Source organism: Mustela erminea, chromosome 2 (assembly GCF_009829155.1).
Source record: "Mustela erminea isolate mMusErm1 chromosome 2, mMusErm1.Pri, whole genome shotgun sequence".
In the NCBI taxonomy this organism is placed as follows: domain Eukaryota; kingdom Metazoa; phylum Chordata; class Mammalia; order Carnivora; family Mustelidae; genus Mustela; species Mustela erminea.
The window spans coordinates 162657196-162679117 of record NC_045615.1 but is presented as its reverse complement, the minus strand read 5'-3'; positions in this window follow the sequence as shown (position 1 = coordinate 162679117).

Sequence of the window (21922 nt, the reverse complement as noted above, 5' to 3'; positions counted from 1 at the left end):
ATTCTTCTGTTATATTATACCATATTGAATCACAAGAATCTCTTCAATAATATTAAAAAGGCCTTTTCCCCGTCTTAGTCTTCCATCCTTAGTGTTTTTTTCATTTGTTTGTTTGTTTTTTGTTTTTGAGAAGGAGAGAGAGTGTGCCCGTGGCGGGATGCGGGGAGGGGCAGCGAGAGAGGGACGGAGAGTCTTAAGCAGGCTCAGGTTGGAGCCCGTCGTGGGGCTCTATCTCAGGACCCTGATACCAGGACCTGAGCCCAAATCAGGAGTCGGGTGCTCAACTGACTGAGCCCCCAGGCATCCCGTTAGCGTATTGCTTTTTGTCTTCGTGCTATTTCTTCATGAACCCCAGGTAACTGTTGTAGCACCAAAAAATCAAAGTTAAGTAAAGGCTGAGAAGTGGGCTGTTTGAAGGCGTTGTGCTGAGGATCTAGTTTTGCTTTCTTTCAGTCTCTGCTCCTGGTATCTGTCTTACTTTTCCCACTCCCGATGCCAGACTTCTCCCTTCGCTTTTCCACATGAAGGGGTGAAGGCTCCTGTCAGTAGCCACTGGGGGCTTTCATTTTGCCTGCAGACACCTCGGGAGTGTTAGGTCCTCAGAATCATCCTATGAGTCGGAGTCCAAGTTAGGAATAAAGACGCGTGTCCAGAGTTTGGTCCATGGCTGTCCTGTACTGACAGCCCATTCAATCCTTTATAATTTTAGGGTTTATCCGGACTGTTTCTGTCTGATGCACTTGTGTACCTATGGATATTTTTAAAACCCTAAAAACCCTTGCATACCTATGGTGGTGGTGGTGCCATATCTGTATCTTTACAAACCATTCTTGTCCATCTAGTAATGAAATGTTGAAAGTTTCAAACTTTGGGGCACCTGGGTGGCTCAGTGAGTTCGGCATCTGACTGCTGATTTCAGCTCAGGTCTGGATCTCAGAGTAGTGCGTTTGGCCCTCACATGAGACTCCATGCCGAGAGTGGAGCCTACTTAAAAGAAAAAAATTTCAAACTTTATCTTTCTTTATAAGTCTGAGAACTCTAGATTTTACCTCTTTTTTTTTTTTTTTTTTTCTTTTGGCCGGGTCCTGGGAGTAAACACCTATGTTATGTCTTTAACTGGTCTTGGTTTGTGATTTGATTTACAAGCTGAGGAATTGTCAGCAACTTCTTTGATCCTATCTATAGCTCACAATCAGCTGGCAATTTTATATTTTTTCTGCTTGCATTTATCTAGGGCAAGACTTTTTTTAACTCCACATATGTCTTAGCATATTTGCATTTTATAATATAGTTATTATCATCCCTGTCTCTACTTAAAGTTAGTCTGAAAATATGTAATATGTACTTCAGAATTTGAGAGACAGCGTTATGTGGTGAAAAGAGCTCTTTGCCAGGAATTTAGTGTTTCTGTCCTGGAGCTGCAGTTTCTCATCTGTAAGTGAGGAAATTGGACTGAAGAAAATGTTAGTACACATTTATTGAGCAACTACCATGTGCCAGCAACTGTCGTAGGTGCTATTGAGAAAAAGAGACAAACCCTCAGAGCTTATGATATTGTCAGAAGAAAAGGCAGTTCATAATCAATTACAATAAATGATAAAAAGTCTCTCTTAGGAAATTCACAGAATGCTAAGGCTGGATTTATTTTTCTCCAGACAGAGTCAGGAAAAATTTCTTAGGGTAAACTACGTTTAAGATGAGAACAGAGTAACAAGTGGCAGTAAGACAAAGGGAAGTGGCGTACTATTAAAGACAGAAGTCTCCATATGGTATAAAAATACTATTATTGGGTCCTTTCCGCTGCATTTGTATAATAGTTGAGAAAATAAGATTACCTACTTTTTAGAAATATGCAACTTTGGGCTTGATCTCTAATGATAAATCCTTACTTATTTTTAATTTCCTATTATATTTTTCTTCTTCAAGAGCACCCTCTGGGCCTGCTAATTCAGAAAAAAAAAAAAGTTTGTAATTTGAGCTACATGATTGACATAAAAAAATGTCCAGGCTGGAAAGAGCCCACAGCACACTCAGTCTGGCCCTGCTCTTTTGCACGACTCTTCAAGACAACATTCAAGCGTCGTGTCTACTAGTCTCTCATGGCTGGTTGGCAGTCGAGCTTGCACCGAGTGTAGTTTCTGGTTCCTGGCTCAGGGATGTTTCATCTCTCTCAGGTTGTCTTTTTGTAACAAGAGGGTAAATAAATACGTATTTCCTTAGTATTTTATATCCAAGTACCAGGAGGAGAAAATTATAAAAAGGAATAGAGGCAGAAATGGAATGGGATGGTTTTTGGATTTATTTGTTTTGCTTTGTGTTTGGCTCCCCGGTTGGTGTTTTCATCACTGTGGTAGTTATGAATGTGTTCCTAAAGTTTAAAAAAAAAAAAAAAGCACCCATTCACTCTTGTTTTCTTCATGTTATATGTTGGTGCTAATTATATATCTGAACTCGTATTTTAATTGAGAAATAAGGATTGCTTTCACTTAGAAAAGCTAATATTAATTTGAATTTCTCTTTTTCCTAATGACATCTAATTTTTTGATAACATCATTTAAGTTAGTGATTTCTTTATTTGTATGCCAATTTGGTTGGCCACATAAGATAGGGTTTAGAGTTCAAATTCTGGCACAATTCTCGGTTCGTTCTGGACTCGGTATTTGTAAGTTGTGCGACTTTAGGCAAATAAGGTAGCTGTTCTCCATAGTCCTATTTCTTTATCTGTAAAACAGAGATGAGATTGTGATGGGGATTTAATGAGAAAGTTTATGTAAAACATTTAGCCCAAGCCCAGAAAAAGATTCACTATATGTCAGTTGTTATTATTGTTATGATTTATAAAAAGACATGTTTTCAGTAAAAATATGGTTGGAGGTGTTCTTCAGAAACACTGCTCACAGGAGGATTTGTCAAAGCAAATTTTAAAAATTTTACATTTGTGGAATGGACCAAACTAGTTTTGATATTGATGTTACCACTGCTGTTGCTGGAAACCAGATTTAGTTTATGGGTCTTGGCTGCCAGATGAATGAAGTGGAGAGCCAGTTTTGTGCAAGTGGGCCCCACATGATTCCTGGGAGTGTCCGGAATGTGAGGAAGGCGCAATGTGTGTTACTGTTGCTAATTTCTCTTCCTGCCAGAAGTGACATTATCCAGATAGCTTGGCTCAGGCTGGTCATCCCACCCTGCTGGCAGCAGGACAACTGCGAGACAGAAACAAACAGCCTGGGCCAGGCAAAGTAACCCCCTGGGAAATATGGGAAGGGTTACAGATCACTCCTGGAAAGACAGAGAATACAAGGAAGAAGTTTGGGCAAAAATGTGAGAAACTAAAATTGAAGTAGATCAACCCCATGGGATTCCAATTGGAAAAGGTGGGATGATACATTGGAGATATTAATCAGGCTTTTCTTGGCATTTTCCGTTCCTACTGTCCTTTCCCCTAAGCTCATCCTCACCCCTTCCGTCTTTGTGGACTGGACCGGTGGACACATGCCCCGCAGACAGGCAATGCTGAGAACCAGATTTACCCGTCCTTTCTCTACTCCTTCCACATATACGCACGTCTTGGTGCTGAAGAAGGCCCTCTGATGGCAGACGCGCCCTGGAAAAAAGGGACTTGAGGGACTTTCTACTCCAGTAGAAATTTAGCAGCTAGAACTAAGGGAATAATACGAACTTCTTGAACATCTAAGTTTGAAGAGGAGGTTCAAATGTGAGGCGTATATACATTTTTAAAAAAAGATTTGTTTACTTTGGGAGAGAGAAAGAGAGAGCATGTGGACGCATGTGCACGGGTGCAAGCAGTGGGAGGGGCAAAAGGAGAGGGAGAGGGAGAACCTAAACAGGCTCATGCCCAGCACAGAGCCTGACATGGGGCTCCATCTCAGGACCCCGAGGTCATGACTTGAGCTGCAATCGAGAGTTGGATGCTTAACTGACTGAGCCACCCAGGTGTCCCTGAAGCACATATAAATTATATATATATATATATGTATATATATATATATATATTCTCCTCTTAAATTTCCAGTGTCCATCCAAAGTAGACCGTAGGTAAACTATCTTTAAAAGGATTCATATTCTCATAATAATATTAATATTATTTTGTTGTCTACTCTGATGTCTGTCCACCTGGTCCCGAGACTCCTTGATTGCCATAATTTCAAGCCGGAAGATGATCCCTTCGACTCAGGGAGAGTCATGTATGTTGACTACCTTGGACTCAGCTGTCTTTGCCTTCCATAACTCCTACAGCCCCAGCTGACCAACACTGACCCACAGGTAGAGACATCTTACCCCCTATCCTGCAGGAAGCACTTATAGAAGATGAGAACTTCCACCCTCAGCAACCTTAAAGATTTAAGGGTCAAAATTGTTCATGGGGAAAAGGATGAGAACAAACACAAAAGAAATGCTGCTAAGATTCAGAGTCCTTCCACCTTGCGCTCCCTGATAAATTCCTGAGACACGCAGAGTGTGATCTTCCTTGAGGAATTCGTGGCTACCTTAATGTTGATATTTCATTAAAGACTAAAAACAACTTTATCGTGGCAATAGCTAGCCCTCCTACATTTTGGAGCTCTTGCTTTCAACTTGCACAATTCCTTAGAAACTGATGTAATCCCTAAACCCCCATGAACTGAGAAATTAATAATCAGTCACTCTTCACAATCCCGGGGCGGCTCTTTCTGCCCATGGGTCCTGTCCCAATGCTATAATAAAGAATCTTTTGCACTGGGGAAAAAAAAAAAAAAAAAAGTTTCATACCCTTGCAGCACTTGTGGACGAGGAAGTATGAGGGAGTTTCTCGGGAGGATTTCACTGCTCTTCCCTATGATCACGAATCATAATCGATTCCTGCCGTACTGAACTAAACCTCCGTCGTGGTCGTTGGGGTGTGGGCCTTCGTGGTCATCCGTTCAGCAAACATCAACTGAGCAGCCATTGTGGGTCAGGCAGCACGCTTAGCACTGGGCATCCACTGACGAGAAGCAGATACGGTCTCCAAGGAGACCTCTAGGCAAGTAGAGGAGCTAAAATTCTCTGTGAAATAGTAGTGACAGATCTTAGATCTCAGAAGTAATTTTCACACAAGGTTATTCAACTGTTGACTTAAGTGGAATGGATAATCTGAAATTTCCTCTCTCAACCAACATCCCCTTTCTCTAAATAGCGCTGGAGAGGGCCAGGATCCTGGGAACACTGTGGGCAAGTGTGCTCTCATTGGTTGATCTGGCTTGCTAATTCGGAGTATAAGACTTCACCTCTCAATCACTCACTTAACATTCCGGTACATTTTTGGAACAACAGATAATTTTGGAAGCTGCCAAGCAGACGGAAGAATGGTAACTGACTTAGCAGATCTAGGAAAGCTGAAACCTAAGCCTACCAATAAACTAATTAAAACCGCTGAACCCTGGAAAGGCTCCCAAATTGAAGCCACCAGGTGCTTCCGAAGGTGGGAATGCAGGGCAGAGCTGAAAGCAGGACGTGGGTTGACAGGATAATAGGGAGGAGCTGCCGGTGCCTGTTTATTCCCACTTTTTCCAAGCAGAAGCCTGAAGGTTAACGGGTTGAATTCAGGCATGTTTCGCTTTTGGAGGTACGGGGGACAGTTAAATGCGGATATGCTGGGAAGATACCATAACAAAAATGGGGAAAATGTGAACGTCTATATTCTCAAAAACGAGACCTCAGAAACCTTTTCCATGGGGTTCCTAATGCCCAGAATATTGAAGGCTCAATTTATAGTCCTTAGTCAAGAGACTGTAGGATTTTTCTGTGGAAAAACATAGCTCATGAGAAAAACCCTACAGATCTTGTTAGGAATGCAGCTTTATGGAATGGAAAATGGGGAAAGGAAATATTTGCATGTGAGGCAGTGGTGCGGGGAGTTAAATCCCATCTTTCATAGCAGGTAGTCGCTAGTGGAGAATCGGGATATATCACAAGAAGCGTGTCATTGAAAATAGAGCGGTAATACCAGAAAACAGTGCTGACATATTTGAAATGGGTTTATCAATTTTCTTCCTTCCATCAGGAGCTGGGAGTTAGGTAGGTAAAAGAGAAATGTTTTCCTCTAAAAAAAAATATATATATATGTATATATATATATATATTTATTTATAAAGACAATCAGTAGAACACCATGTAGTCAAATATCTCGATTCAAGTTTTAGCTCCCCTGCCTATGATCTCTGTGACCTTGGTCATGTTGTTTACATTTTCTGAACTTTAGTTCTCTCCTTGGTAAGTGGAAAAACAGGAATAAGCAGAAAGGAAGCAGTCGATAAGTAATACCTACATTTTAGGGTTGTTTTGAATATTAAATGAGATAGTATATTTAAATACTTAGTGAGGTACACAATAAAGCTTAACTAATACTGTTATGACAATACTTTGTGAGTGATGTGAGTGAAGAAAAAGTGACCTCTGAGTAAGGAAAGGAAAGGAAAAAGTATTTGGCTCTGAGTAAACACACACACACACACACACACACACACACGAGTGTGTAAAAAGAGGGGGAGGTGAGTGGGTGTGGAACAAGGTTAAAAGAAAGAGTGTCAATTCTAGGAAGAAAGATGAGAGAGAAATTCTCTAAATAATCTTTTGCTGTCCCGCTGTAGCCCTTTTGTGGAACTAGGGGGCATATAACAAATCCAGAGTATTTACAGAGTCCTTGCAATGTGGACGGCACTATTTTCAACTACAAAGTACATCGTTGCTGTATTTCATAAAAGTGCCTTCACTTACGTCTTTTCGCTTCATTTTCATAATTGTCCTGTAAAAGAGGTAGGATAGCAAGTCACGGTTGGTTTATTAGGGGGTAAGAAGTGAGGAAGAGTGGTAAAAAGAAAAGGAAACTGTACAAATTGCCCAGATATTAGCATAGCTATGGAAGCAAGATAGAGGTAATAATTTTGCTGCAGCTCCCTATTTTTATAACTCAGAGTGACAGTGTGTTTATTAATTTTCAGTGAGAAGTACAGTCGCCAAATGAACTAAAATACTGGTATCACCTGGTTTGTACATTCCCTCTCACGTTTAAAAAAAAAACCACAACACATTTCCATGGAAATGCAAATGAGTTGATAGAAATGCAATCAGAACAGATACGGGATGTTTTAAATGGCTGATATCGGCAGATTATGACACGTGATGTCCCCCAACACACCGTAAGGGTATATTTGCCAAGTAACCAGCGTGTCCCTGTCAGCTGGCCGAGTCACCTTCGTCTCTGGGTGGTGCGGGAAGTACACCGACAGAACCGTGTTCCCTGACTCCATGCAGGCCATCTGGTGACACTGATTCTTCAGCTCCGCCGGTGCAGTTGGTTGGGGTACAGCCTTCCCTTACATAGAGTCACATTCCAGGCATGCCTTCTTGATGAGTATTATGTATTTTAAATGACAGTTGGAAAACTCAGTTCTGCAAGGATTGAAAATGAGTAATATACCCATATGGTTTTCTCATAGTCTTCTAAGTACATTAAAAGAAAGCCCAACAATTAACTAGAATGAACTTGAGTTCATTTTGGTAAGAATGAAGCTAAAGATGATTAATCTATTGGATCAAACAAATATGGCAGGAGAAGCGTAGGTGCTGGTGTCAGAGTGTAGAATGCAGTCTGGGATATTCTTTGTAATGCATGTGTATTTAAGATACTATCTAACTCTTTGAATCACCACCCTTATGTTGGAAGCTTTGTTTGTCTTAGCTAGTGAAATGTCACTTCAACAAAACCAAAAGAATTTTAAAAAATACCCACATGCTTAGAAAGCAGAAAATAGCAAAATGTGGGAAAAAAGTCATCTTTGCAAGGAAAGGTCGGCAGAAACATATGGATCTCAAGTGAAATTAAAATAAGGTTTCTGTACAGACTAGATACTGTGGCAGATAACGATGCCACAGGCCAGACAGAAGGTTCCCAAGGCCCCAGGCTGCTTTCTTACTTCTGCTCGGCTGAAGACTTTATCCAACATTATTTTGGTGATAACACTTGTTATACATCCTCTGGATCTTCAGATGCTAAATCATCCCGTATTAGACTTCATCCAGGAAACCTAAAGGCCAACCATATTTCATCATTTCTTAAGTTTCAGTGATTATAAAACAGCCATCTGTACATGTCTGGAAGCATATTTTTATTTGGGTTATTATTTGATAATGTACAGACAATCCAATCTCCAAGCCTCCCTAATGTGTCTATTTAAAAAAAGTACATAGGAAATTTTTAAGTGGCTATTTTTTATATTTATATTCTATTTAGTTGAAATGTACAGAAGACTTTTTGCTCCATATTAAATAGGAAAAGAATAAGTAATTACATAGAATGACAAAGAATATCTTCTTGGAAAATGATTTGACTGTATTATCTCATCGATTTTTTTAATTAAGCAAAGTGCCCATGTGCTTGGAGTTGGAGATCATATATAAGCATCCTATAGAGAAGGCTCTTCTGGGACTTTTCACTTAAACATACTCCTTTACTTTTCTTTAATGTTAATCATTACCTATCAATATCTATTAGATGCTTTTTATTACCAATCAGATTCAAAATAGGAAGAGAGTGAAACTTTAGATGCCATGAAAGTAGTTTTGCAATTCAGTCCTAGTCAAGGATCCCTCGCCTTAACTACAGATCTTGGAGCTTACACCGTCAGAAACACCTGACCCTAAGCTGCCTGTAGCAGACGCCTGGCTGCTGACATGAGATGCTTACTCTTTGAGATGGAGGCAGATATGCAAGTAGCTTTGGCCAATTTGGAGATGAGGTAGAATGGTAATACAAATTTGTTAGTGATCCAAATATCAGTGTGAATTTAAACAATCAGATTGTTTTCTTCTAGAAGGAAAGCTGGAAGAGCTTGTTTGTCTAGAGCAAGGATGGCAGGAAGCGAGGCCAAGAGCAGCCGCGATGGCGCGTGGTGGGAATGGGAAGCGGGACGCAGGTCCGGGGAGAGCGGGAGAGTGCTGCTTGGGGTGATTCGATACCAGTCAGGTTCCCAGCGGGAAACAGAAAATATTCAAACTGGATAATCCAAATAGTTTATACAGGACGGGGAATGACTAGGTCAGGAAGGAGAAGATTCCAGAAGCAGAGACCTGTGCAGAGAGAGCCACCTGTAGAAGTTGTGCCCTTCGGTGGGGAGACCCTGCAGAGCAAGGGCCAAGGCACAGTGGAAAGCAAACTGCATGTGGCGTCCATCAAACGTCCTGAACTTGGGCGCCTGCGTGCCTCAGTCAGCTGGGCGCCTGCTAGTCAGCTCAGGTCATGATCCCGGGGTCCTGGGATGGATCCCTGCATCGGGCCCCCTGCTCAGTGAGGAGCCTGCTTCTCCCTCTCCCTCTGTCACTCCCCCTACCCCCCTCCCCGGCCACTTGGGCTCTCTCTCTCTCAAATAAATACATAAAATCTTAAAAGGGAAAAAAAAAAAAAAAAAAAAGACTGGAACCGAAGTCTCCGCTCTGTGATGTACGATAGCTAAGCCTGGATTTTGGTGCCTCTGTTTTCTCGTTCAGGAAAGATGATCTTTTCCAGAAAATGATTGTGAGGGTCAGATTGTGTAATTTGTATAAAAGCTACAAATGCCAAGCCTGACAGAGAAGGAGGGTTGAAAGAAATGAATGTTTCATCCCAAGAGGATGCAAAACGTGAAGGCACAGGTAAGAAGAAAGGAAAACCTTCTCTGTCTGAGGCAGGTCCGAAGGCTAATACACGGGGAGTAACCAGTCTACATGCATGTGCTCGCGGACACGGTTCACACAGACGTGGTAGGTATGCGACCACGAAGGCAGCAACGCTGGGATCAGAGGACAGAGAGGGAAGGGGACGTTACCTCCTCTTCCCCCCAAAATCCAAAACTTCCCGGAAGCATTAGGATCAAGAATATTCAGCACCTATTTTGCTAGTGGAAGTCTGACTAAGGAGAGAGACAGTCATACAGATACAATCACAGGGTTCATCCCCTCCCATACTGGAAATGGAATAGCCCGTAGCTTTTAGCAAAGCGGTGATTGCAAATATTTGGTCATATTTCTTCAAGAATTTATTTCATATTCACATATACATTTTTAGTCTGCACAGGACACTTAAAAACACTATTTTCCCCCTCCTTTTCCCCTGTGGAACCAGCTTTCAGTTTAAATTCCAGCATATAGTAATGTATGAAGAATGTCCATGCCCTTTACCTCCTACAAGATACTCTAGTAAGAAGAATGACTAGTTAAAAGGGATGATACACTTCTTAAATCTGCATCAGGGAAAAGAGAAATTATTTGTTTGATCTCATGAGTTTGGTATTGTGTTGTGATAGCATCTAACATGAATGCAGTTTAAAATTCTATGTGAAGTCCCTCTGTTTGGACTGTCAATTCAGGGTGGAAAACCGTTTTGTTAGAAGTGTCAAGAGTATGATGAGTGGTGAAGATATCAGCTGTGTTAGCTGATTTTTTTGACTGCCACATGATTCTTCTTGTACTGTATCATGTATGAACAAAAAAGGCATTAATTCAAAGACTAGAAATTCAATGAGTTTTAAACTAATCACCTCAAGGTGCAATGAATTTATCAGCAATATCTTTTACATATTGATGTCTGTGCATACTCCGCTCCCTTGGTTTATATTCAGTATTTGTGCCACAGAAAGAAAATCATTAATGAATGCCTTTAAAATGCAAATTTGTCAAGGTCAGAGTTTCAAAAACAGAAGCTTGTTGGTTGAACCATGTTCTGCATTTTATTTCTCTTCAGTAGTTGGTTGGATTATCAATCAAAACATTGACTATAATTGTTTAAAAATTAATTTGTAAAAGCCATTTTCAGCCTTTCCTTTGTATGATGTGAGAGGAGATAGGACAGGTTGGTATGTACAGTATAGGTTTTGCACTTGGTGGAACTGAGGTATTCCAAAGAACGTAGCTGAAAGTAGAATTTTTTTTAGTTTTTTTTTTTTTTAAATTTCTTTCAGCGTAACAGTGTTCATTGTTTTTGCACCACACCCAGTGCTCCATGCAATCCGTGCCCTCTATAATACCCACCACTGGTACCCTGACCTCCCACCCCCCCACTTCAAACCCCTCAGCTTGTTTTTCAGAGTCCATAGTCTCTCATGGTTCACCTCCCCTTCCAATTTCCCCCAACTCCCTTCTCCTCTCTAACTCCCCATGTCCTCCATGCTATTTGTTATGCTCCACAAATGAGTGAAACCATATGATAACTGACTCTCTCCGCTTGACTTATTTCACTCAGCATAATCTCCTCCAGTCCTACCCATGTTGCTACAAAAGTTGGGTATTCATCCTTTCTGATGGAGGCATAATACTCCACAGTGTATATGGACCACATCTGCCTTATCCATTCGTCCGCTGAAGGGCATCTTGGTTCTTTCCACAGTTTGGCGACCGTGGCCATTTCTGCTACGAACATTGGAGTACAGATGGCCCTTCTTTTCACAACATCTCTATCTTTGGGGTAAATACCCAGGAGTGCAATTGCAGGGTCATAGGGAAGCTCTATTTTTAATTTCTTAAGGAATCTCCACACTGTTCTCCAAAGAGGCTGCACCAACTTACATTCCCAACAACAGTGTAAGAGGGTTCCCCTTTCTCCACATCCTCTCCAACACGTGTTGTTTCCTGTCTTGCTAATTTTGGCCATTCTAACTGGTGTAAGGTGGTATCTCAATGTGGTTTTAATTTGAATCTCCCTGAGGGCTAGTGATGATGAACATTGTTTCATGTGTCTGATAGCCATTTGTATGTCTTCGTTGGAAAAGTGTCTGTTCATATCTTCTGCCCATTTTTTTAATATTATTGTCTGTTTTGTGTGTGTTGAGGAGTTCTTTATAGATCCTGGATATCAACATTTTGTCTGTACTGTCATTTTGAAAGCAGAATTTTTGCAAAGGGAATCACGTTTCCTTGATGACTCTCTCTACAAAAGAGGCGTTCTGGGTTTTTGTTGTTGTTGTTGTTTTTGTGGAGGACACCTTTTGAAGTATCTTCTTAGCACCCCATCTCTAGGAAATGTCCTCTCACCACCTGGCATGGGGCCCTGTCAGCCGTGTGATGTTTCATGGTTGGTTACATGTTCATGCCTCTGAACTTGAGCTGTGGTCCGTGGTGGAAACCTGCTCCAAACTAAATCAGTACAGCAAAATCTTCTTGCCCGAGAATCTGAAATTGGGACCTGGACTTTCCAGGCAATACTAGTCCCATTCATGGGTGCCACATTTTATAGCTTAATAGTGTTTCCTTTTGTCTCTACCTGGTTTACATTGGTATCTGTTACTATAACCAAATTACCTCTTTCTTGGGATGAGCCTCATGGATTGAATTCAAGACTGGTTTAGAAATGGCAGGCTTACTGTTTACCACCAAGGCGCCCTGGGACCCTACTCCAAAACACATGTTCTTTCCTCTGTGCCGTCCCATCCACAGCTGCTCAGGCTTGCACCTTATCTCCAGATGACATACATTTCTCTGAGGCACAGAAATTCTCTTATCTTTCCACTGAGAGTGTTAGTCTTCTGATTTTACTGTTAAATTCACAGTTTTGAATGAATCTAGGCTGTAGTCTTTCACTGAAGACAAGGTAGAAAGCAATAAAATAATACTAAATTGTATCTATTTTTTATTATTAATTATTTTTAAACATATAATGTATTATTTGCCCTAGGGGTACGGGTTTGTGAATCATCAGTCTTATACACTTCACAGCGCTCACCATAGCACATACCCTCCCCAGTGGCCATCACCCAACCTCCCTCTCCACATCCTCCTCCCCTTGGCAACCCTCAGTTTGTTTTGTGAGATTAAGAGTCTCTTATGGTTTGTCTCCCTCCCGATCCCATATTCCTTGACTTTTTCCTTCCCTACCCCTCAAACCCCCCACTCTGCCTCTCAAATTCCTCATATCAGGGAGATCGTATGATAATTGTCTTACTCCGATTGACTTATTTCGCTCAGCATCATACCCTCTACTTCCATCCATGTCTTGCAAATGGCAAGATTTCATTTCTTTTGATGGCTGCATAGTATTCCATTGTGTATATATACCACATCTTCTTTATCCATTCATCTGTTGTTGGACATGTAGGTTGGCTATTGTGGACATTGCTGCTATAAACATCCAAGTGTATGTGTCCCTTTGGATCACTACATTTATATCTTTGGGGTAAATACCCAGTAGTGCGATTGCTGGGTCATAGGGTAGCTCTATTTTCAACCCTTTGAGAAAGCCGAAGTTGGTGGCATCATAATTACAGACTTCAAGCTCTACCACAAAGCTGTCATCATCAAGACAGTATGGCACTGGCACAAAAACAAACACATAGATCAATGGGACAGAATAGAGAAGCCAGAAAAGGACCCTCAACTCTATGGTCAACTAATCTTCGACAAAGCAGGAAAGAATGTCCAATGGAAAAAAGACAGTCTCCTTAACAAATGGTGTTGGGAATATTGCACAGCCACATGCAGAAAAATGAACTAAATTTTACCTATTTTGAGAACAGTTTTAAGGGCTCTTGGTTCTTCAGTGTCTCTCCCCTCTAACTTGTCTTAGCTGTAACAACCTGAGCATTCTTCCAAAGCACAGCATTATTTAGGGGACCCTGGGTGGCTCAGTTGGTAGAGAATCCAATTCTTGATCTCAGGGACATGAGTTCAAGTCCCACATTGGGTATGGAGCCTACTTAAAAAAGAAAACAAAAAACATAAACAAAAACCCACTTTATTTATAAGAACAGATGGTGGGTAGGATTGACCTGAAATACTCTACATATTAGACTCCATCCAACTTTGCTTTGCTTTCTACTCTCTCCTCTCATGCACTGAGTGCTTAACTGAAATTAAATTTCTGTGTCCTCTAGGTGCTCTGCACATTCATTTTTCTATGCTTCTGTTCCCTTGGATGGGGGCTGGGGTGGGGCATGGGGACACTGTCATTTCTCCAAGGACATTTCCTGTACAAAATGCTGTTATAGCAACTTGAAGATGATATGTAGTCATACTACTTGTTAAGAGTATGATGACAGTAATCCAGAGAAAGCATAATAAAATGCATGATTAAAACACAATCCTAATACTACGGATAAGAAGTAGGACCATGAGACAGATAAAGAAGGTAGTCAAAAAGTTGTGCTTATTTTTAAAAATATGGTTACTCTTCCATTCATCTCAACTGTTGAGGTCAACCTTCTACCATCCCCACCCTCAGGTAGAAGCTGGTTATGTCTTTTCTTCCTACAGTTTCCTTCCCTTCATCTGTATTAATCTTAAAAGTGCTACGCATCTTTCAAGATGTAGTTTAAATTTTATTAGCTCTGATCTCTCTAGCTAAGAGTGATTTCTCATTCCCTGGAATTCCTTACAAACCATCACATCATTTTAATCTTGGTATTATGGTTATTTGTGACGCAGGAAGGACGTTAGGGTTTGAAGCCAATGACCAAGAAAGAGTTCTTGAGACACCTTTGGTGCAAAAAGGTGGTTTTATTAAAGCACAGGGACAGGACCTGTGGGCAGAAAGAGCTGCACCGGGGTGGCGAGGAGTGGTCCATTATGTACTTTCAAAGTTGGGAGGGGATTAGGGACAGCATAGGAAGCAAGGTTGGGAAAAGATCATTTATTACTGTCTAATAAAGCCTTAGTCATGAGACCCTTTAGATGTTTATGAATGGGTCATATGCTTTGGTGGTGATTGACTTAACGGGATCCTGTGGGTTGGGCTAGGATTGCTTTTGGCCCTTGGCAAAGTATTAACATCAAGGCAGCTGAGTTCCTAGAGGAATGTCACTCTGCCTGTTGCAAGGACTTGTCAGTGGGCTACCCGTAGTAAGGAAAGTTAATAATTTTTCTTTTGCATTTGTTTCCCACTTAACTTGTTTAAGTATCTTAGTTTGATAAGTAAAAGATGTAACTATAGGATCTCTCTTAATGGGCTCCAGGTACCCCAAGCGTTGGTGCTTCGTAGAGAGCAGGCATTAAAGAGTTACGTGATTGATGAATTTTAAAACTGTAAAATTGAATTTCTTTGGTTGAAGCTGCCTGTATTTCATAAAGAAATATTCGCTCTGTAGAAAGATCAGGGTCAGAAGCAAACCTCTGGTTTAGTTACCTTTAAAAATACCCTCAGGCACTTGCAGTCCAGCGCTGTTGAACTTAAGTTGGTATTTTTGCTAGCCAAATTTGCTGCACATGAAACCCATTGGCCATTTGGGGATTGACAACTTTCCTACTGCTCCTTTCAAAGAACTTCCCAAGAAAACTGGGATAGATAATCTATGTGCCATATGTGCTGTTAAAATAAAGTTGGATATGCACTAATCAAGCGGTTTCCATGAGAAACACAAGGACTCAAAACTATGAAAAATCTTTTTAATTGTAGTACTTATGGTAGGCACTCCAAATAGAAAAATTACATTTCAAACTTTTTTATCTAAAAAAAATAGTTTATACCAAAGCTTAAATATCTTGGAGCAGAAACACTATGGCTGTTTAAATGTTATATAAAAAAGTTTGAAACAAGCAAAAAAAAAAAAAGTTTTCTTTTTCATGTTGCCTACAAATCTTTAAGTTAGTGCTTAGTTTAAAAGAGCATTTCTAAAAAAATTTTTTTGTTTTATGAAAATGGTAGAGACAAAGGTATAGGGTGTCCCTCTTCCATGACAGATTGTGGGCGAGAAAACAAGGACAAACTTGAAACAAACAGATTAGCTAAGAACGTCGTCATTTAGACGTTGTCCTTAGGTGTAACTCCCAGGATCATCCGCTGGTTGAAAACCCGAAAGGTTGATCAAAAAGACAATGTTGCTAGAAGCATCTTAAAAACTATTAACCGTTATCCACATTTGTTTCTATTGTTATTTTCCAAGTGTGCTATTATTATAACACCTCATAAAATAAATACTACAAAGAGTTTAAACTCTTCTAAGGTACTCTGTATGGGAACCTCTTAAAAGTAGGAGTAAACATGCAGCTTGTCTGTTTCAAGTAATCTGGGAGGAGCAGATTGAAAGGTTACTTATGTCCTTTGCAATTTTAATCATTCCTAGCTGTAAATCGTTTCATTTCCCTTCTGAGTTGTCAGTTTCTATCTACAGTCACTCCCGTTCTTTGAATTTGTTATTTAAAATTCCTACTTCTGTGTCCATAAGTAGCTAAAAAGATTTGTACTTGTCTTGCAAGATTCTCAGAGTAGATTGAATCTTCTTCTTCTTTTAAAATCGAATTTCTCTTTTCCCTCCAGAGTCTGAGTTTACCCAGGAGGGGAATGATATCAAATAAGAGCGATGGATAATTTAAAAATTCCCAATTTCTTATCTCATTTCTTCCGTTTATAACCTTTTACCGTAATTATAAATGGCAGCAAAATGACTAACTTAAGGTTCATAGAGATTACAAGGTGTTAGAAATTGTAGATGTCTTTGAAAACAGAATCTGCTGTAGCTACTTTATTATTTTTTTGTAGTTTTTATTTTTTAAAGACTTTATCTATGTATTTGTTAGCGTGAGAGAGCACAGGCGGGCAGAGCGGCAGACGGAGGCCGAGGGAGAAGCAGGCTCGGCCCAGCGCGAGGGGCCCGGGCGGGGCTCAGTGCCCGGACCCTGGGATCACGGCCTGAGCCGAGGCAGGCGCTGCACCGACTGAGCCACCCGGGTGCGGCTGCGGCTGCGTTAGGTGAACCGGACTTAAGGACGGGAAGGGGCTCGCGGTCGTTCGGGTTGAAGACGGAGGGTGAAGGCCGGGCGCCAGGAGCAGCCCTAGAGCGGGGCCGCGGAGCCGCCCGACCCGCCGGACATCAGGGAGGGTGTGAGCCTGGACACAGGCTCGTGACCCCCGACGCCGGCTCGTGACCCCCGGGGCTACCTCCTGCACACAACGTGGTCACGACCTGCACCGAAAGGACAGTCCGTGCCCTGCCCCTCTCCTCCCGCAGCCCGGTTCTGACTCAGGCCGGCACCAGCGACCACGGTGGGTTCTGGACCCGCACAGAACCTGCCTCCGAGGCCGCTCAGAAAAGGCCCATCTGACGCGCTTCCTGGCCTGCGGGGGCCGCGGTCGGGGGCGGGTTAGACCCGCGTTGCCGAGCGCCGTCGTGGGGTCCCCCATTCGGTCAACTCGTGTCTCCTGCTTCTTCGATTCTCACTCCCCGAGGGGCATGCGGGGTCACGGCGGAACGACTAGGATTCGAACGTCGGAACATGAGTCCAGTCGAGTCAAGAAGACCCCGGGACGTCGGGGAGTGACCATCTCCCCATGTCCTTCTCCGGAACGTCCGCATCTGACGGTGACGAATGTGCCTCCCTTTTCCGTTGACCGGGTTTGTCTGTCCTGCTGTGTCGCCACCATCGTGTCACCGTTGCCCACTGTTGTGTGTCATCCCCGACGTGACACCGTTGCCCACGTCCCTCCACACGGACACCTTCGCCCACGCGAGTTCTGGCCTCTGACTCTCGGGTCCCGCGGCCGCACTGCCTGGCGCTTCCCGCACCGACGCGGGCTCTATGCGGAGGGCGGGCGCCTGCAACACGGTCCTCCGTGTCCTGCTCGAGGCTCGGCCCCGTGTGCGGAATCCTCCCGCGCCGCTGCTGCTTGTACCCCGCGCCCCGCTGCCGGCCGCCCTCTGCCCCGCTCCGGCTCCCGCGTTCTCCGCTCGCCCTGTCCACGCGCGGACACCCCGACCTGCGCCGACACCCCGACCTGCGCCGACACCCCGACCTGCGCCGACACCCCGACCTGCGCCGACACCGGGCGCTGAAGTCCAGCCTGGGCTCCGGCTCTCCACGGTGGGCACCGCCTTGTACAGACAGTGTCCTGCTTTCACGTAGGCTCAGAGACCTCACACTGGCCTGCACCGCCTTTACACACACACTCACGCTTACACACACACACACACGCACAGTCACACTCTCTTACACACACTCACTCGCACACACTTGTACACACACGCACGCACACTCACACACACGTGCTTATACACACACACTTGTACACACACACTCACGCACACTCACGCTTACACACACTCACACACACCCTTCTCACCTGGGCCGTTCTTCGACTCCTCCTTTCGGCCACTCCCTCCCACATGGACCTGTCCCTCACCCTTCTCCGGCTCCAGGACCCCTGCGCCGGAGGGACAGTCCCCAGGCGGCCTGGCTTCCCACGCCCTGCGCCTGCTGCTGCAGCTCCGGGCCACCCGCCACCACCTGCTTGCCCCCACCATGGCTTGTGGCCCGAATTTTCCTGTAAAGGAACGGAGGGGAAGAGAAAGAACAGACACACTAGGACACCCGGAATGTGGGGGCAGGAAAGTGGGGTACGGACGAGGTGAGACTCAGAGGCACAGGCGTGTATGTGAGGACCCGGTGACTGTCACGGTTCCTCCACAGCACCGAACACCAGGGGCCCCGAGGGGCGCGGAGGACGAGCCCGTGCTGCTGCTGTCCCGGGCCTCAAATCCCACGGACATGATCTCTCATTGGCACTTGTTACGTAGGCGATTAATGGTACTGACTTCACAGTTGGGAGGGGAAATCGCGTTGAAGCGTGTGGTGTGGGAAGACGGAGGACTTCTGGACAAACTCCACTGAGGGTTGAGAAACTGGTCTGGAGAAGAGGCGAGGCAGTTCCGTGACTTGCATTCCAGGACTCCTGTCTGAGCCTGACCTAGTTTGTGAGGGTCTGACATCGCTCATGAGGGAAGGCCTTTCTCAGCCACGCTGCCAGGTAGCCTGGATTTTTGTGGATGTTCCGGGCTCTGTGGCTGCAGCACAGAGATTCCTGCTCCGGGACTGAGGCACTCATTCGCCACAGCCAGGAGCCCGGCTGCTGGCAGCTCCACGCTGAGCTCCTTGTCCTGATGCCCTAAGCAGAGGGAAGCTTCTGTGCCCAGGGGTATGCTTCCTCGGTAGGGGCGGCCCACATTGAATGACTGGTCCCCGAGGGGACACACAGCCCTGGCCCCGTTGCCTCCATCAATTCAGGACAACTGTAAGAGACCATCCCAGCTCCAGAGCTCCTGGGGGTTGGCTAGGCTTCCTCGGCAATCACGCGATGGTTCGATGGTTCCGCTTTCCTTCTGACCATTCCGACCCGCTGCCCTCGCCCTCCAAGTTTTGCTTTGGAGAGAGCGCGCTCCAGCATACCTCCTGCCCGCAACTCTCAGAGTCTCAGGCCTGTTTCTGGGAAACGGGGTTTCAACACATGTCTTGTCCCAAATGCAGACCCTGTTGTCATGCGGAGGGATGTTGACTTCGTAGCAATCACACTTCCCAAAAGCTTTTCCTCCAGGCTCAGGAGCTAGCTCAGGCGCTGGGGAAATTTACGGTAGTGACTGTACTCGTACAAGGTAACTAAGCTTTGTCTCCTATAGGCGTGGAGATTGATGTTGTTGCTCTGAGTCACCGCAGATACCCTGTGATGAATCACCCCACGTGTACGGTGGGTATGAATCACTCCCGGTGTGGCACTTAACTTCCAGGAGAGTCGTATTTGTCACTGTGGATGTCATACAAAGATATTTACTGAAAACAATATAGATTGTGTGATTTTTAACACACCCAGGGTACGTTTATTTTATCTTTCTCTGTTTATTGCTGTTGCCTTTTTGCCTCTTCTGTTAGTTGTTGCAGGGGCAGGGAAGCAGAGGGAACTTGGTGACAGGCTATTGGAAAGGGGGACGCCTGAGAGCAGGGAATGATCTTTGGGCTTAGAACAGCAGTATATGCGGGCACCTGGGTGGCTCAGTGGTTAAAGCCTCTGCCTCTGGCTCAGGTCATGATCTCAGGGTCCTGGGATTGAGCCCTGCATCGGGCTCTCTGCTTGGCAGGGAGCCTGCTACCCCCTCTCACTCTGCCTGCTGCTCTGCCTACTTGTGATCTCTCTCTCTCTCTCTCTCTGTTAAATAAATAAATAAATAATCTTAAAAAAAAAAAAAAAAGACCAGCGATAGGTACATAGTAGGTATCAAGAAACATCAGTAAAATGAAATTCCGTAAATTAAATAAATAAACAAATAGGAAAATAGATAAATAAAATCTCACATGAATTCCACAGGAGATCTGCAGGTAAAAGAGGTAGACAATGACAGTGGACACTTTTAATGATCAGGTGTCAATCTCAAGCAATTCGAACTGCATGAAAAGGAGTTTAAAATGTTTTTGGATTTATGCGCGTGTTTTATGTGACAGTGGTAAATTTGAACATTGAATTAGAAGTTTGGTTTGGTACAAAGAGTCATTTTCAAAGAATAGAGGCTTGCATGGATGGTGAAGCAAAAGACTCCAGCAGAAGTCCGGATGGTTTGATGAAACAAACACATTTTAGACTGTGTCTCTAACTAATTCACGCTACCACCTCTCTCTGCTCAGACATCTGCATTCCCTACCCATTCTTGATTTAAACTGAAAGTTACCCAGGGCTCTGGCATGTCTCTCAAGATGCAGAAGTTGGTTTGAAACCTTACCTGGCTGGTGGCCCGCTGACACAATGGCCAAGGCCTCTCATCTGGGGCAGGGAAAGAAAGCTGTCGATACTTCTCCTTCTTCAGGCCCTGGTGAAATTCCCAAACCTGTCCTAGCTTTCACTGTCCCTCACTACTGCTTGGGAACAGGGTGGCCAACAGCCTCCTTCACCACGGAACATCCCAGTTTGACGCTGAAAGCCCCATCTCCCTCGGTAGGGGGCAAATCTGGGCAGTTGGTTGCCTGCGTAATTAATGGCCTTCCCCTAGTTTTTGTTAGGTAAAAGAGATTTTATTAATTATTTGTCTCTGCAAGGTGAGGTCACGTCTCTGCTTCATTATAGATCTTATATGAACAAGACTGGGCTCAATTAATTACCCAAAGTAATAAACAAAAGAATGTAACATGCTTTAGTATGTCCATCAGCTCTGTTGGTCTTGTAGTCGGGACAGAAGAAATGAGTAGGAAGACATGAGGAGGGCCTAGGAATTTTGAGGAAGAACAAGTTGGTTTTTTTTTTTTTTGAAGATTTTATGTATTTATTTGGCAGAGATCACAAGTAGGCAGAGAGGCAGGCAGAGAGCGAGAGGGGGAAGCAGGCTCCCTGCTGAGCAGAGAGCCCTGGGATCATGAACTGAGCTGAAGGCAGAGGCTTTAACCCACTGAACCATCCAGGTGTCCCAAGGAAGAACAAGTTTTAAGTTCAAGATATTTTGTTTTAGTTTAGGCCTAGGACATGATAGATTCTGGATCAGTTTGTGGGGTCCCAGAAGAGGAACAGGCAATGAATCCAGAAGCTAGGGGAGGTGGGGATACAAACTGGTGTAGCTACTGTGGAAAACGTATGAAGTTTCCTCAAAAAGTTAAAAATAGAACTATCCTTCAAACCAGCAATGGCACTACTAGGTATTTACCAGAAGGGCACAAAAATACTGATTCTAAGGGACATGTGCATCCTGATGTTTGCAGCAGCATTTCCAGTCATAGCCATATTAGGGAGAGGCCCCTTTCCACCCCAGCAGGTACGAAGCAGATGGTGCTGGAGTTTCCATCTCCAAGAGGCAGTCCGACTGGGGGTCTGTCTGAGTTTATTAAAGCTTTCATCCCGGGCTCCTGGGTGGCTCCGTGGGTTAAGCCTCTGCCTCTGGCTCCAGTCATGATCCCTGCATTGGGCTCTCTGCACAGCCCCCCCCCCCCCCCCCCGGCCTGCCTGCCTCTCTGCCTACTTGTGCCCTATTTCCAAAAAAAAAAAAAAAAAAAAAAAAAAAGCTTTCATCCATTCATCTCTCCCAGCCGAGCTGCTATAGGAGTGAGGTCCAAGGTACCGTTTTATTGTGTCCTGACTGGTCTCCTTGCTGCTTCCAAATCCATTGTGTCGTACCAGCTCCAATGATCTTTGAAAAGCAGAGACCAGAATACTTTATCCTGTATCCCACCCCATGGGTTA